Consider the following 15,489-nt stretch of genomic DNA (forward strand, 5'->3'; position numbering starts at 1 on the left):
AGCCATTGCAAGGACTGTGTGTGCAGGTTCACTGCCACTTTGACTTGACATTTAAAAATACTTACCAATCCTTGAACCCCCCTTTTTGTACATATAAGTCACCCCTAAGGTAGGCCCTAGGTAACCCATGGGGCAGGGTGCTATGTAAGTAAAAAGCAGGACACTTACATGTGGGTTTTATATGTCCTGGTAGTGGAAAACCCCTAAATTCCACTACTATGAGGGCTGCTCCTTTCATATGATAGCATCAGGGCTACCCTCATATGCTGTTTGGTGTGGTAGATTCTGATCGGAAAGGGGTAACCAGGTCATATTTAGTATGGCCAGAATGGTAATAGAAAATCCTGCTTATTGGTGTGGTTGGACTTTATATTACTATTTTAGAAATGCCACTTTTAGAAAGTGAGCCTTTATCTGAACTTAAAATCTATCTGTGCCAAACAGCCTGTCTCCAATCATCTTCTGGGCTGGGCTGCTTGACAGCTTCCTTGTGTATTTCACCTAGACAACAACAAACACAGGATACTCAGTCACACCTGCACTCATCTGCATACCGAATTGGTCTTCCTGGGCTGAAAGGGTGGAGGGCCTGACACTTACATTTCAGAGGCTAGTGACCTGCCCTCACACAATTGACTGCCAAACCCCCTACTGGGACCCTGGTAGACAGAGCTGTACTGAAAGGGGAACTTGTGCACTGCAAAACCACTCTTTGAAGTCTCCCCCACTTCAAAGGCATTTTTGGGTTTATGAACTGGGTTTCTGACCCCACCAGCTCAGACACTTCTGGACCTGAACCGGAAACCTGTCAGGAGGAGCTGCCTGGCTGCCCAAAGGACTCATCTGGACTACTTTACTGAGAAGGACTGCTGTCCTGCTGTCGCCCTGCTGTCTTGCTGCCCTCTGACTTTGCTGAGAAGTGCTCTCTAAGGGCTTGGATTGAGCTTGCCTCCTGTTTTCTGAAGTCTCGGGCCAAAAAGACTTCACATCTTCAGGAAAGTGCCAAAAATCAATACACAGCCTGCTAGAAATGACGCACTCTCTGCCTTGCGACGAGAAAATCGCTGCACAGCCCTACCGGATCGACGCACAGCCGAACCGGGACAACGCAGCCTTACTTCCGGAGTGAAGTATCAACGCAGCGCCAGCCGTGCGACAGAAAATTCTATGCATCGCCATACCGGATCGACGCAACACCTGTTACTTTGTCACACACGCCCGTGATTTCCCTGCATCGTCTCTGGGTGTCAAAAATATCCCCGCATTGCAGTGAGGAACCAAGTCTGCACACCGGAAATCGACACAACGCTCCTTGCAGCTTGGAAAGAAACAAAGCATCGTCTGTGTCACCCTGAAAAAAGTCAGACGTACACCCTCTTTTTCCACACAGCTCCTCCTCTCCGGTGTCCAGGCGTGTTATTTTTCACACAAACCAGGTACTTTGTGCAAACAAGAGTGCAAACAAGAGACAACTGTTGATTTCTAAGTTTTAAGACTATTTTCAATCTTGCAAAAGTGATATCTCACATTGTGCTTATTGAATCTTTATCATTTTAACCTTAATTTAACCAGATAAATATCATGTATTTTTCTAAAACTGTGTGGTGTATTTTTGTGGTGTTTTTACTGTGTTGCAGTATGGTTCGTTGCACAAATACTTTACACATTGCCTACTAAGTTAAGCCTGACTGCTCAGTGCCAGGGTGGGCACATTACAAAAAGCAAGCTTTGCACCATTGTTTTCCCCTCCTCCCACCTGTTCGTCATTTTAGCACAGGGGGATAAATATGGAGCTGTGGGATTAGCACCATTTTTTAGATGGGAATGTCTACCTTGCATCTCATTGACACAGGGAAGGTTCAAGTATCTAAAAATTGGTGCTAACTCCAATATTTGACATTAGAATTGTCTAACGTCAACATATAAATATGGAGTTAGTTTAGCATTGAATTTGAATTTAAAACAAATACACAAATTCAGTGCAAATGGAGTATAAATATGCCCCGAAGGCTTCGAGCTGCAGATTCCTTACTTTAAAATGTTCACATGCATCAGACTGGATCCAGCAATTTTTCTTGAGCAGTACCCCTGTGTTCTGGTAAGTGGTGTTGTTCAGCTCTATATGGCTTCATCTGCATTGACGTGTGCGGTGCCTATGTAAGTACTACCCCAGCACGCTGACCTCAGCTACTATTTTCTTTTTGCCCCAGTCAGCGTGGATCCAGAGAAGAGTTAAACCCAATCTTTTTTAACTGAACATTTCTGACTTTTGTTGAGATTTTTTCGAGGATGTCAGCTAAGAAAGCTGGTATCAAGCAGTGTGGCACCTGTCTCTAATAGATGTCAGTGACAGACACACATTTGGTGTGCCTCTGGTGATTGAAGCATGACTACAACACCAAGACCAGTGTTGATTTCCACGCCATGCTCTACAAGTCCTTGAGGGAGCAGTCCCTCAGCTCCTCAATGTGTGATGCCATGACGCACACGTTCCTGATTGAGAGGAAGGTCCCCTTATCGGTTGCTGAGCCACTCCAAGCGCTCATCATTGAAGTCAAGATTGTCAGGAACGTTTGGTAAGTCCCACAGACACAAGAGGAGCAAGAAGTTGAAGAGATCTCTGATTTTGACACATCGTCAAAGTCATCCAATGAGTCAAGGGAGTGTTGCCACTAAAGGCTTATCTCTCCTGTTTTTCCTGTGCATGGGCTGTCTCTGCACCTTCCAGAGTGTCTGGGAGCTGGAGTAACCCCCGCCCAGTTACTTGAATTTTATGAGGCTATGCACTTCATATTTGGGTGGTGTGCCCCTGCTGGAGTGACTTCTGGGCCCGCTGGCTTGGGAGGGACTATTACTGGTCATCCACAGGCAGGTTCGTCCTTGGATCCAGTCAGGCCCCTTAGATCCATGGATGTATCCAGAGTGGCTTGAGTCAAGCTACCTCGACCTTCCCCGGCGTCAGCAGCAGTGCTGACACCCCCAACTCTGCCATAGCCCCTCAGCTGTGCAATTCCCATCATCATACTCAACTCTGACACAGAGTCAGATGGGCGTAGTCCGACACTGGTTCTGATTCCGACAGGCGGAGGAGACTTCCCATGGGAAAGCCAATGCCTTATTCCTATAATAGGCCTGGATTGGAAGATGAATGACGGAGGGTCTGTGAACCGTTATGGATACCAGTTCGAAGATCCTGAGGACAACTGGTACAAAGATCTGGTGGATGCCAGTGGACTGGCATCTCCCCAGACAAAGGCCTGGTCTCACCCACTACCATGGCTACAGAGGAGGGTGCCTCATTTGTAGTGGTAGTGTGGAGGATGGCAGAAGTCCTAGACATTATGTTACCCTCAGTGGCAGTCAAGATGAATGTCTTGGTGGAAATGCTTCAGCCGGGAGTTGCCCCAACTGTACCATTACTCCCATTCAGTGAATCCCTTACTGATGCCCAACTCTGGACCTGGTCCAAGCCCTGCCCAGAAGCTCCTGTGCATAGGATAATTGACCACCAACATTAGCCCACTCCAGGGCACCTCAATTCCCTCACCCAGCACCCCACCCCAGAGAACCTGGTAGTCTAGGGCTCTTCTTCTAAAGGTAACCCCAGTGCATTCCCTACCCCTGCACCTGACAGGGAATCCAAAAGTCTGGGTACCTTCAGAAAAAGGATGTTTTCTTCTGTCAGCCTGGCCCAGTGGGTTGTGAATACTGCGTGCCTCTTGGGCCGATAGTTCCTTTTTTTTTTATTTTTTTTTATTTTTTTTTTATTTTAATATGTCGGAGGGAGGGGGTTACATGAGAAAAAAAAAGAAGAAGACATAATATATCCGTGCGAAGAAAGTAAAGTAAACAAAACAACGGGAGAAAGAAGACCTTTAAAAAAAACCTCAGTTATATATATATCACATATCGAAACAATTAGCATTTTTTTTTTTTTTTTTAAACTGTGTCTTGATATTCCAACCATCTAGTCAGTGGTGCCCACATTCGTTCTCCTCTATGTCTCTTCTTATGACCCTTTAACTTATAAAGACTTAATTCAGTATTATAGATGGTAAGTAATCTAGAGCGCCAATTCTCAAACGTGGGGGGTTCTTTTTTGAGCCAATCTGTAGCAATACATAAGCGGTATATTGCCATGGACAAAAATAAAAATCGCCTTATTTTATACAGTACAGGTTCCGTACTTTCAGGTGAGTCCACGACTCCCAATACTACCAGCATAACAGTAACCTGAATATTGCAATGCGTGATCTTCTTAAGGAATACCTCTATCTCATTTAATATTCCCTGCAACATTGGGCATACAAAAAACATATGCATTATCTCAGCTTCAACTTCCCCACATCGATTGCAGCTTCCAGAGGATATCCCCCACTTTTTCAGTTTTGCTGGAGTATAATATAAGTCCATCAGTGTTTTGTAATGCTGGGTTTTCAAATTAGCTGATAGAAATGTTGTCTCAGCCATGGCTAAGGATTGGTCCACCCACTCTCCAGCCACCCCAAATCGTGCAATCCATCTCTCATTCTGTTGTGCCATATCATCTACTTGTAACTCTGTTAGTAACTTATATAACTTGCCAATCTTTGCCCCATTTTTAACAGCCTCAACTATCTCCGACAACTGTACTGTAACGCACTTCTGAGACTGTAAAAAATTTCGTATTTGCAAAAATTTTAAAAAATGGGTCTTAGGTAAGCCAAATTGAGACTGCAGATCCGTAAATGATTTATAACCGGATTTACAATACAAGTCTCCGACTTTATTTATTCCCCTAGAACGCCAAAAATCTAGTATGGGATCCCTAAAGATATGATTTGGGATAGCTGAAAATTTCACTGGTGTATAAGCCGTAATCTTTCCCAGTCCCATACTCCGTTTTATCTGAGCCCAAACCTTGAAGGCGGACAAAAAAGGCTTAAATCTTACTTTTTTAAAGTAACTTGGTTCCTCAAATTTTGATAACCAACCACTTGCCTCCCCACCCGCCATCATAGTATAAATAGGGGTTGATTTTACTTCTTCATTACCCTTAAAACTTCCCCTTATAAGTTCATCCATATGTTGAAGGCAACAGGCGTAGTAATACAGTGTAAAATTAGGGACTGACCACCCGCCTCGATCTTTGGGAAGTGTCATATACTTCATTGCCCTTCTCGTTTTAGCATATCCCCATAAAAAATTATTCCCCATCTTTTCCAATCTTTTAAGCCATTTTTTATCAACCTCAAGGGGAATAGCCCGAAATAAATCTAGGATTTTTGGCAGAACCATCATTTTCAATACATTGCAACGACCCTCTAGCGATAAGTGCAAATTATGCATTCGGTCTAAATCCCTCTTTATTTTATTTAATAATGGGATAAAATTAATTTCCACCAACCGATTAACCACTGATGTAATCTTCACCCCCAAATACACTGCTTCAGATACCAATCGTCTATCTACTAGTGAAACGTGCCCAGAGCATACTATTTGTGTTTTATCTGAGTTCAGCTTATATCCGGAGTATTTTCCGAACTCTCTTGCCTCTATTTCTATTGCCTTAATAGCTTCCTCCGTGTTGCTTGTCACTATAGCTACATCATCAGCATATGCAAACACCTTATATGTTTCTCCATGATATAATAGAGGTTGAATATTTTTGCATTCTTCTAATCTCAGCAAGAAAGAATCAATATATAGAGCAAAGAGCAAGGGGGAACATGGACACCCTTGTCTAGTCCCCCTAGAGATTAAGATAGTATCTGATTCCAAACCAGCAATGCAAATTCTAGCTTTTGGGGCTACATATAAAGTTTTTATAGCTGTGATATATCCACTCCCTATACCTTTCCAGCGCATGACTTCCCATAGAAACTTCCACGATACACGATCAAATGCCTTCTCGGCATCCAAAAGTAATAATCCTAAATTTGTTTGATATAGTTCTGCAAGATCAAACATGGCTATTATTCTTCTTATATGATCTATTGTATCTCTACCCGGAATAAACCCATGTTGTTGTTTTCTAACCAGCCTGACTATCACATTTGCCAATCTACTGGCCAAAATCTTTGCATAAATCTTTCCATCTACGTTTAACAAAGATATGGGTCTATATGAACTGGGGAACTCTGTTGATTTATCCTTTTTTTTTAGCACTATAATTCTTGCACATTCCCACGATAAGGGTGCCTGACCTGCCTGCGCTATACAAAAAATGCTATGCATATCCTTTTTAATGTCTATCAGGAAGGTCTTGTAAAATTCAAGTGGTATTGCATCCGGTCCAGCAGCTTTCCCTGTTGCCAGGGAGCTTACTGCCTCAATTATCTCATCAATACGAATTGGTGCATCTAATGTAATTTGTTCCTCAGAAGCGAGCCTTGTACTCTTTAATCCCCCCAGAAATTCACTAACCTTTTTTTGTAGCTGTTCAGAATACACTATATCTTCACTATACAGCTCCTGATAGTAACCCTTAAAAACCTCTAGAATTCCTTCTAACTCTGTATGTTTCCGCCCATTACCATCAATTATATTCAAAACATTCTGTTTAACTGCCTTTTGTCTGACCCGTCTAGCTAAGACTTTTCCTGTGGATTCACCATATTCATAACACTCCAATCGGTGACTTTGATAGACGGCTGCCACTGTTTTATTCAAGTAAGCATTTATTTTAGCCTTAAGAATCACCATTTGGGTCTGAGTGAGAGTAATGTCTTCTCTACTAGTAATTTTACTAGCTAATTCCCTCTCTTTTGTTATTAATCTTTCTTGAAGTTCTACAATTTCCTTCCCCCTAATTTTCTGTATTCCCAAACTATAGCTAAGAGTTTCACCTCTCACTGCAGCTTTAAATGAATCCCATACCATCCCCGGATCTGCCGTATTCCTATTGATATAAAAAAAGTGGTGAATCCACTCTTTCATATGGGATATATATCCTGGGTCAACCAACAATTTCCTATCAAATGTCCATACACGACGCGGATTAGATGGTCCCTTAATTGTTATGGACAATATTAATGGATTATGATCTGATAAGAATCTGGGTTTGCATTCTATTTCAGCCCCATGGATTAAGTTTTGTGATACGAAAAAATAATCCAACCTTACCAATTTAGCATGTGGGAACGAGTAATAGGTATACCCTGGATCTACAGTTTTAATATTTTCCCAGACATCTCTCAACCCATGTTCCCTTACTAACCTCCTTAGAGCTTTCCATACTTTAGGCTTTCGTCCCTGATATAAACTCTGGGTGTCCATGCTCCTGCTACCTACCTCTAAATGAATATTTAAGTCGCCACAAATAATTATTGGTAAGGGCCATCCAACTAGTTCCATATTCAACGTATCCAGAGGCTCAGCCTCGTCCAAAACTGATCCATATATAGTGCAGAGGGTAAATTTAAATGTATTCATGGATAATTCTAAGAGAGCCCACCGCCCATCGTTACTTGCTCGAGATCTACAAACTTGTACATTGTTATTTCTGGCAAGTATCGTCACCCCACGTGTCGAAACCTCCTGTCTGGTACAAACAAGAGGCGTCAACCCAAGCTCTCGTATGAGCTCTCGCTTACTCCATGCAATGTGTGTTTCCTGCAAGCAATATAAATCTGATTTAATTAGTTTAAGACCAGCTGCCACTCTTTTCCTTTTCTGGGGGCTATTTAGACCGCAAATATTCAGTGTACAAATCCTTAATCTATTTGCCATATCACTCAGTTTGATGTACCAAACTCACGTCAATACTTTCTCCCTTAAAGAAACCAACTTGTTGATATTGAATCCTATACATCCTCTTCTTTTGATATGTCTTCATTAAATTGTTCTGAACATTTCTACCTATATTAGTGCCCCCCCCACTCCCCACCACCCCTCTCCCCCCTCTCCCTCCTCTCCCACCCCTTGTACCCCAACCCTGCTACCAACCACCCCCACCCCCCTACACCCCTTACCCCTACCCTTACACCCAATTTATGGAGAGTATGGGATCTCACTGTCCCTAATGATGGTAAAGCTTCCGCTCCGACCGTCCCTACCCAGTGCATGATTTTCTTTTTTCTTTTTTTCTTTTACCTTTTCTCCCTTTCTTTGTCTTTATCTCTCTCTATCTAACCCTGTTTCAGCCAAAACAATATCTTACCCCCGGCTCGACTTCTCAGGTCTTAACTCCTAACCCTCTCTACTTTACCCCCACCCCTATGTCCCAATCCAGAAAATCTATCTTAGGGAACCGGACCGTTAAGTCCACCCAAAAAAGCCCTTGCTTTCTCCTCTGTCGTGAAGAAGTGAGTCCTATTATCCATTACTACTTTCAGTTTAGCCGGATTTAATAAAAAAACCTGTGCCCCCTTACTTTGAAGTGGCTGAATTAACTGCCGGAGCCTCCACCTTTTTTCAACAGTAATATGGCAATAGTCTGGTCTCACAAAAAACTCACATCCCTTAGCCTTACATCTAGCATTGGGTCGAGCTCGGTCATATATAGCCTGCCTTGCCTGATAATTAAGCAAAGAGATTAATATTGCTCTAGGTCTACCACTTCCTCCTTCTGAGTTTGGTCCTATTTTGCTAAAAGGAAATCGATGGGCTCTTTGAACCTCTTTGTCCCAGTCCCACTGGTGTAAGTCCGGAAAAGCTTCCTTAAAAAGTGCGACCATAAAGCTATGTATATCTGATCCTTCAAGTCCTTCTGGTACACCCAGGACGCGCAGATTATTCCTCCTCATTCTGTCCTCTAAATCTGTCAATTTCCACTGAGTGTCCTCAAGTTGTTTCTCCATCATTTCTCGAGATGACTGGCGAGCTCCAGCCTCATCCTCCAGACGCGAGATCCGGGTCTCTGCTTCTTCCATCCGTGTAGTAAACTCTGAACATGTCTTAGCTACTCGACGAATTTGGATTTGCATCTTGCGGCAAGCCATTTGAGTCCTACGGCTCTCTAATTTAGATTCCTCTCGATGTTCCATAATGCTTTGATATATGGTTTCCAGTGACACAGGATTAGGCTGTTTTTCACCATTATCATATAGAGTTAAATCATCCTTGGAATACTCCCACTGAAGCCCCTGAAGACCCTTAGTGTCCAATGGGTTAGTGGGGTGCTTATTAGGTCCTACTTGCTCACTTCTCTTCCTCTGTTTTTTCCTAACAGTGGCACTCCTGCCACTCTCCTGTAATTCCTTTCCCAGTGCCAAAGAGGACACCTCAGATTCGAATTCAGAAGAAGTTTTATCCGCCTCCAAATCCAGCTGCTCGTTGCTTGACCAACTTGAATGATCTGATAATGAGAAAAACTTGTCTCCTTGTATTGTCTCATTATCGCGTAATTCCACTGGCCTCCGCTCCACCTGTAATAATGACCTAGCGCCTTGTGCGTGCTCCCTCTGCTCCATCTGACTCCCGGTAGCTTGTTTTTGTAAAGTTGCCACATCTTCAGCATCACTCTGCCCACCTTCATGCGGGGGGGGGCACATCTATAGCCGTCATCTCTTCGTTTACTAGAGGATCAGCCTCCTCCACGGCGGCGGGGGGGGTATCTATGCCCCCCACCAGTATGTCCTTCCCTTTCTCAAAATACCTGACCAGTGAAGCACTCGTGTTTTTGGAGACAACCTTCTCACCTAAGCCTTGTTTTATATCCGTACCCCCCCCGCCGTGCCGACAGGCTTACTCTTACCGGCTTGCCTCGTCCAGACAGAGTCACATTTTTCACTCCTTTAGGTGGCATTTTTACCTTTTTTTTTTGCTTTTTAATGCAAAATGCGTTATTATAATATACGCCCAGTGTCAAATACTTGTAATAAAATAAAGAAACTCTGACCGTTTTTTGAGTCCACGTCGAAAATTGCCCCCAATTGGGACCCGTGAGCACAGACCTGTAGTTGTCTTCAGGTAGGAGCAGGAGCAGTCCTGACCGCATCCCGGGAAAACACTTTGCAATCCTTTTAGCCTCCGTCAGCAAATCCACGTAGTTTTACTTCTCCCAGAGGAAGAAAAAAAAAAGGCCCCGCAGAAACCAAGAGACAAGTAGCCTAGAACAATCCTCACATGAAAAGCAGTCCTTCAAAAAGCAATGTCACCCGCAATATTTCCCCTGTGCCGCCCCTCCTGAGAGTCCTGGGACAGTCATCCCCCAAAAAAAGAGGGAGCAGGTGAAGCAACGCGAGTCAGCACAATGTTGCTAAAATGCCGCTACATTGTTTTCCTCTAAGCGCGACTGCCGAAGGAAGCTCCGACCCGCGGGAGAGCTGCCGCAACACTGGGAGGTTTCCTTGGTCGGAGCAGACGCTTCGCGGCTGCGTTACGCAGCCGCCATCTTGCTCTCCGTGCCTTCAACCTGGGCCGATAGTTCCATACCATCCAGGACTCAGTTGCACAAGTGCTGCCCAGGGCCTCGGAGGAGGCCCGAGCCATACTCTCTCAACAATTGCTGATGGGAGAGACAAAGCCAAGAACACCATTTGATGTGGGGCTGATATGACCGACTTACTGAGCAAAGTGATTTCATCATCGGTGGCCATTAGGCGGTGTGCTTGAGTGAGAACCACTGGCTTCTTTGAGGATGTCCAAGCCTCGCTCATGGACATGCCCTTTGATGTCTCTTGGCTGTTTGGAGAGAAGGCAGTCTCTGCAAGTGAGTGCTACAAGGACAGCAGATTTACAGCCCTGTCCTTGGCCTTTCCATCTCCCCTCTGCAAACTTGTCCAACTTCTGTTCCTTTCGTGGCCACAGGAGGTACTACCAACTGTGTTTTTACATGAACAGCTAACTGCACAATCTTTTGTGTTACCAAGGATGTGGTTCCTACAGACTATGTGGGACAAGCAACAAGAGGTTGAGCCAGACCACCACTTTGGCTGCTGCAGCCTCTAAAACTCCTTCAGTGTGCCATGCAACCATCATGGGCATCCAGTGGGGGCAGGATACACCCTCACCTGCACCACTGGAGGTAAATAACCTCTGATTTTGGGTTTTGCAGCTAGTCCAAAGGGGCTACTCCCCCACCTTTGTAACCATCCCTCTGCCAATACCACCTACTTGCAACAAGCTGGCAGAGGACCACCTGTTCTTGCCTCATCAGGAGGTGTTAGCCCTCTTGCCAAAGGAAGCTATAAAGAAGGTGCTGACATCAGAAGTAGGTTGTGGTGGCTATTCTCGCTACTTTCTGGTGCCCAAGAAGGATGGAGGACTTCTTCCTATTTTAGATCTGTGCCTTAATAATCTCTTCCTGAGAAAGAAGAAATTCAAAAATGCTCACACAAGCCGTTTCTTCCTTGCACCCAGGAGATTGGATGGTATCGCTAGATTAACAGGATGTTTATGTTCACATCCCCGCCCTGCCTGCAAACAAGCGTTACCTGTGGTTCATGGTAGTTCAAGAACACTTTCAGGGGCAGATTTCAAGAAAGGTGGTGCAGCGCGGTGCTGTGCCAAAATTGGCAGCGCAGCACTGCGTCACTTTAGAAACGCAGGGATGCGCCCTATTTAAGGGAATACGGTGCACCCCTGCGTTTCCCCCTTAGCTGGTGCTAAATTCAGCTGCTAGGGACAACGCAGGCATCCTTTCACCATCGTGCAAGGAGGTCTATGTTGAGGGTTGTGATTGTTTATGTGCGGGAAGGTGTCCCTTCCTGCACATAAACAACCCTAATGGCACTATGGCACTTCTGTGTGAGCTGCACAATGCAGCACACATAGAAGTGCCAAAGCAACATTTTCAAATGATTGTTTATGTGCCGAAGGGACACCTTCCCACACATAAACAATAATTTCTGGCATTTTGCTTTTTCTCTGCATGTTGCAGAATGCATCACTCATAGAAACAGCAAAAAACGAGGAGTAATAAAAAATATTCTTCCTCGTTGCACCCTGCTAACACCACCCCTGGCGGTGGCTTTAGAATTTGGTGCTGCTTCAGGTTTATGAGATTTCATGGCACACCCACAGGAACACCCATTGAACGCCCCTTCCACGCAGTGTTGTGTGGGAAGGGGCTGTATTTACAAGGTCGTGTTAAGCCACAAAAAGTGGCTTAACGCCAGCTTGTAAATATGGTGCTATGCTTAGCGCCACAGGAGCATCACTAAATGTGACGCTCCTGTATCGCTAGGGGCCTATAAATACGACCCTCAGTTTGCTGTGCTTCCCATTTGCCTTACCAGCACCTCTCAGGTTTTTGAGAAAGTGATGGCAGTGTTTGCACCTCGTCTCCAAAGGTGAGGCATTCCTGTCTTACCCTACCTCGATGATTGGCTGTTGAAAGGGGATCACCCCAGGAAGTCTTCTCCCACCTTCAGACTATAGCAAACCTTCTGCACTCACTGGGGTTCACTATCAACATGGAAAAGTCACATCTGACCCCTCTCAGACTCTCCCTATTATCAGAGCCATTCTGGACACAGAGCAGTTTTCGAGTCTATCCTTCTGAGAGCCAAGAACAGGCTATTTAGGTTATGATACCGATGTTCCAGCCTCCATCCTGGATTTTGATGAGACTGACTCTGAGGTTGTTGGGTCTCATGGCCTCCTGAATCCTTCTTGTGACACATGCTCTTTGGCTTATGAGGGCTTTGCAGTAGGGCCTGATGTTCAAGTGGGCACAGCATCAGGAGAATTCCTCCAAAACATGGTCCAGATCTCGGCGGGAACGGCAAAAGGCCTGCAGTGGTGGCTAACGAACGATGATTGGATCAGTGTCAGAACCCTCTCCTTTCCCAATCAAAGTTGACTGTAATGACAGATGCGTCACTTCTGGGCTTGGGCGGCCATTTAGGAGGGATGGAGATCTGAGGACTCTGGTCTCCAGCAGAACCAGGTGCCACATCAAGGTGTTGAAGCTCTGAGCGAACCAGCTGGCACTGAAGGCCTTTCTTTCTTCAGTCAAGGGAAGGCTGGTTTAGGTGTCCACGGACAACACCCCTGCCATGTGGTATTGTACCAAAAAGGGTTGGATGGGGTTGTGGACCCTTTGTCAAGAGGCTCTGCACCTCTGGACATGGCTGGAATCTCAGGGCATATCCCTGGTAGTCCAAAACTTGGTGGACTTTGTGAATGCCAGGACAGACAAGCCCATCCATAGATGCATAGCGGCTCATGAAAAGCTTCTCTATCCAGAGATGGTGCAAAATTTTCTTCAAAGAATGGGGAAATCTGTTCACCTCCATTAAGAACACGCAATGTCAAAAGTTTTGTGTGCTAGAGTGTCCATGGCGGCCGTCGCTTGGAGACGCTTTTCATCTAAACTGGAGCTCAGGGCTCCTCTGCATCTTTCCACCAACATCACTCCTGCCCATAGTTCTCAAGAAGATCAGGAATGACCAGGCCCAAATCATTTTTGTGGCTCCAGTTTGCACTGAGATTTTGGTATCCCAAGCTGTTGAGCATGAGCACGGGTCCTTTTATCAGTCTGCCTCTTTGGGAGGTCTTCTGTTGCAGCAACAAGACAGGGTTCTCCACCAGGACTTGAAAACACTACAGCTTCGTGCTTGGAAATTGAGCGGTGACAGTTGACAGTTTATAACTTTTTACCTGAAGCCTTTATTGTTATCTTGGGAGCAAGGCATCTCTCCACCAAAACTGTATATGCCTGTAATTGGAGCATATTCATAGAATGGTGTTCAGACAGACAAGTTGGCCCTCTTTCTGCACCCCTTTCCCAGGTTCTGTTGTTTATTTGTTTGTTAGCCCAGCAGGACTCTGCTTTGGGCACCTTTATTGACTATCTTTCTGCCATTTCAGCATTCCTGAGGTTGTCAGATCAGCCATCCTGTTCAAGTCCCCTATTGTACATAGGTTTTTAAAAGGTCCCCAACACATGTTACCACCTGAACACTTCCTTATGCCATAGTGAGGCCTTAATTTAGTCCTCACATCTCTGATGTGCACCTCTTTTGAGCCATCGCACAACTGTCCTATCAGACTCCCTACTATAAAATCAGCCTTTCTAGTGGCAATAACACCTGCCTGGAGGGTCAGTGAGTTACAGGCACTGTCATCTCAGTCTCCGCATCTTACCATCTACCCGGACAAGCTAGTTCTTCAGACTAGGGCATCCTTTCTACCGAAGGTGGTAACTGCCTTTCATGTAGGCCAGTCCATCACCCTACCTACCTTTTACTCTTTGCGTCATCCTTCTAAGGAAGAACAGAGACTCCATCAGTTGGACCCAGAAAGACCATTGTTGTTCTACCTTGACCACATAAAAGAGTTCTGGGTGGACGATTAACTCTTTGTGGGGTACGTCGGAGCCAAAAAAGGAAAGGCATTGCAGAAACAGACCATCTCCCCTATGGATACTGCTCTGCATCCAAATCTGCTAAATACTGGCCAAAAAGCAACCTCCTGAAGGTTTATGAGCTCACTCCACCAGAGACAAGGTTGTGACCACTGCTTTAGCTCACAGGGTACCTGTCCTGGATATCTATCAGGCAACACTGTGGGCCTCCCTGCATACATTTACAAAACACTATTGTCTAGACAGTGAGGTCCACCGAGACCGACACTTTGCTTGTTTGGTCCTGAAGGACTTCCTAGTTTGATCTGTGTTGCAGCCACACCTCAGAGTAGGTTTTGCCTGGGTATCTAATCTAAGGTAAATAATCTGTGGTTAGAAGTCTCTTTCAGATGAACAAGTTACTTACTTTTGGTAACAACTTATCTAGTAGAGTCAATCTAGCAGCAGATTCCTTACGACCCACCCATCCTCCCCACTCTACAAATGGATTCAGAGTGAAGGGCAAAAAAGAAACTGACATCAGTGCACAGGGGTGGCCCCTATATAAACACTGCGCACCTCAGTTACAGCACGAATGCTGCAGACAATGCTATGCTGAGCCAAATAGCACCACCTACAGATGTGCAGGTGTACTGCTCATGAAAATTTTCCAGAACTAGTCTGACGCCTGAGGAATATTGTAAGGTAAGGAATCTACGGCTAGATAGAGTCAATACCAGCTAAGGTGTTACTGAAGGTTAATATTTTGCTCATTAAGGAGAGGAGGGTGTGCATCCCCCCCACTCAAAGATGTAATAGGCCCTTGGGACCCAATCACCTGGGACAAAATTGAAGAGAAAAGGGGAGAGGTGCCATGCCCACCCGCGCCTTAATAGACCTTGGGGACCCAATCCTCTGGGGCCATATCCTAAAAAAGGGGAGGAAGGCCACACGGCTCTCCTCCCCAGGACTCATGAGGCCACGGGGACCCAATCCCCAATTAAACAGGGGAGGAGTGGTTGTTCAGCCCCGCCCCCCTGAGCCTACTTCAGACCCCACGTCCCCATACTGAATGGATTTACACCTAATCACAAAAGGCACCTTTTCTAGCTTTCTGCTAAATTTACTGTAAATCCGTTCAGTGGTTTGTGCTGTAGCGGTGTCTAAAATTGCTCTGGAAAAAGGAATGCACACAATGCGTTTTTGGAACGTCCCCCCTTTTTCTTGCCCCCTGCTTTGTTTTGTGGAGATTGGTCCAAATGTGCCAAAGCTATTAG

This window comes from Pleurodeles waltl, chromosome 8 (genome assembly GCF_031143425.1).
Source record: "Pleurodeles waltl isolate 20211129_DDA chromosome 8, aPleWal1.hap1.20221129, whole genome shotgun sequence".
Classification (NCBI taxonomy): Eukaryota; Metazoa; Chordata; class Amphibia; order Caudata; family Salamandridae; genus Pleurodeles; species Pleurodeles waltl.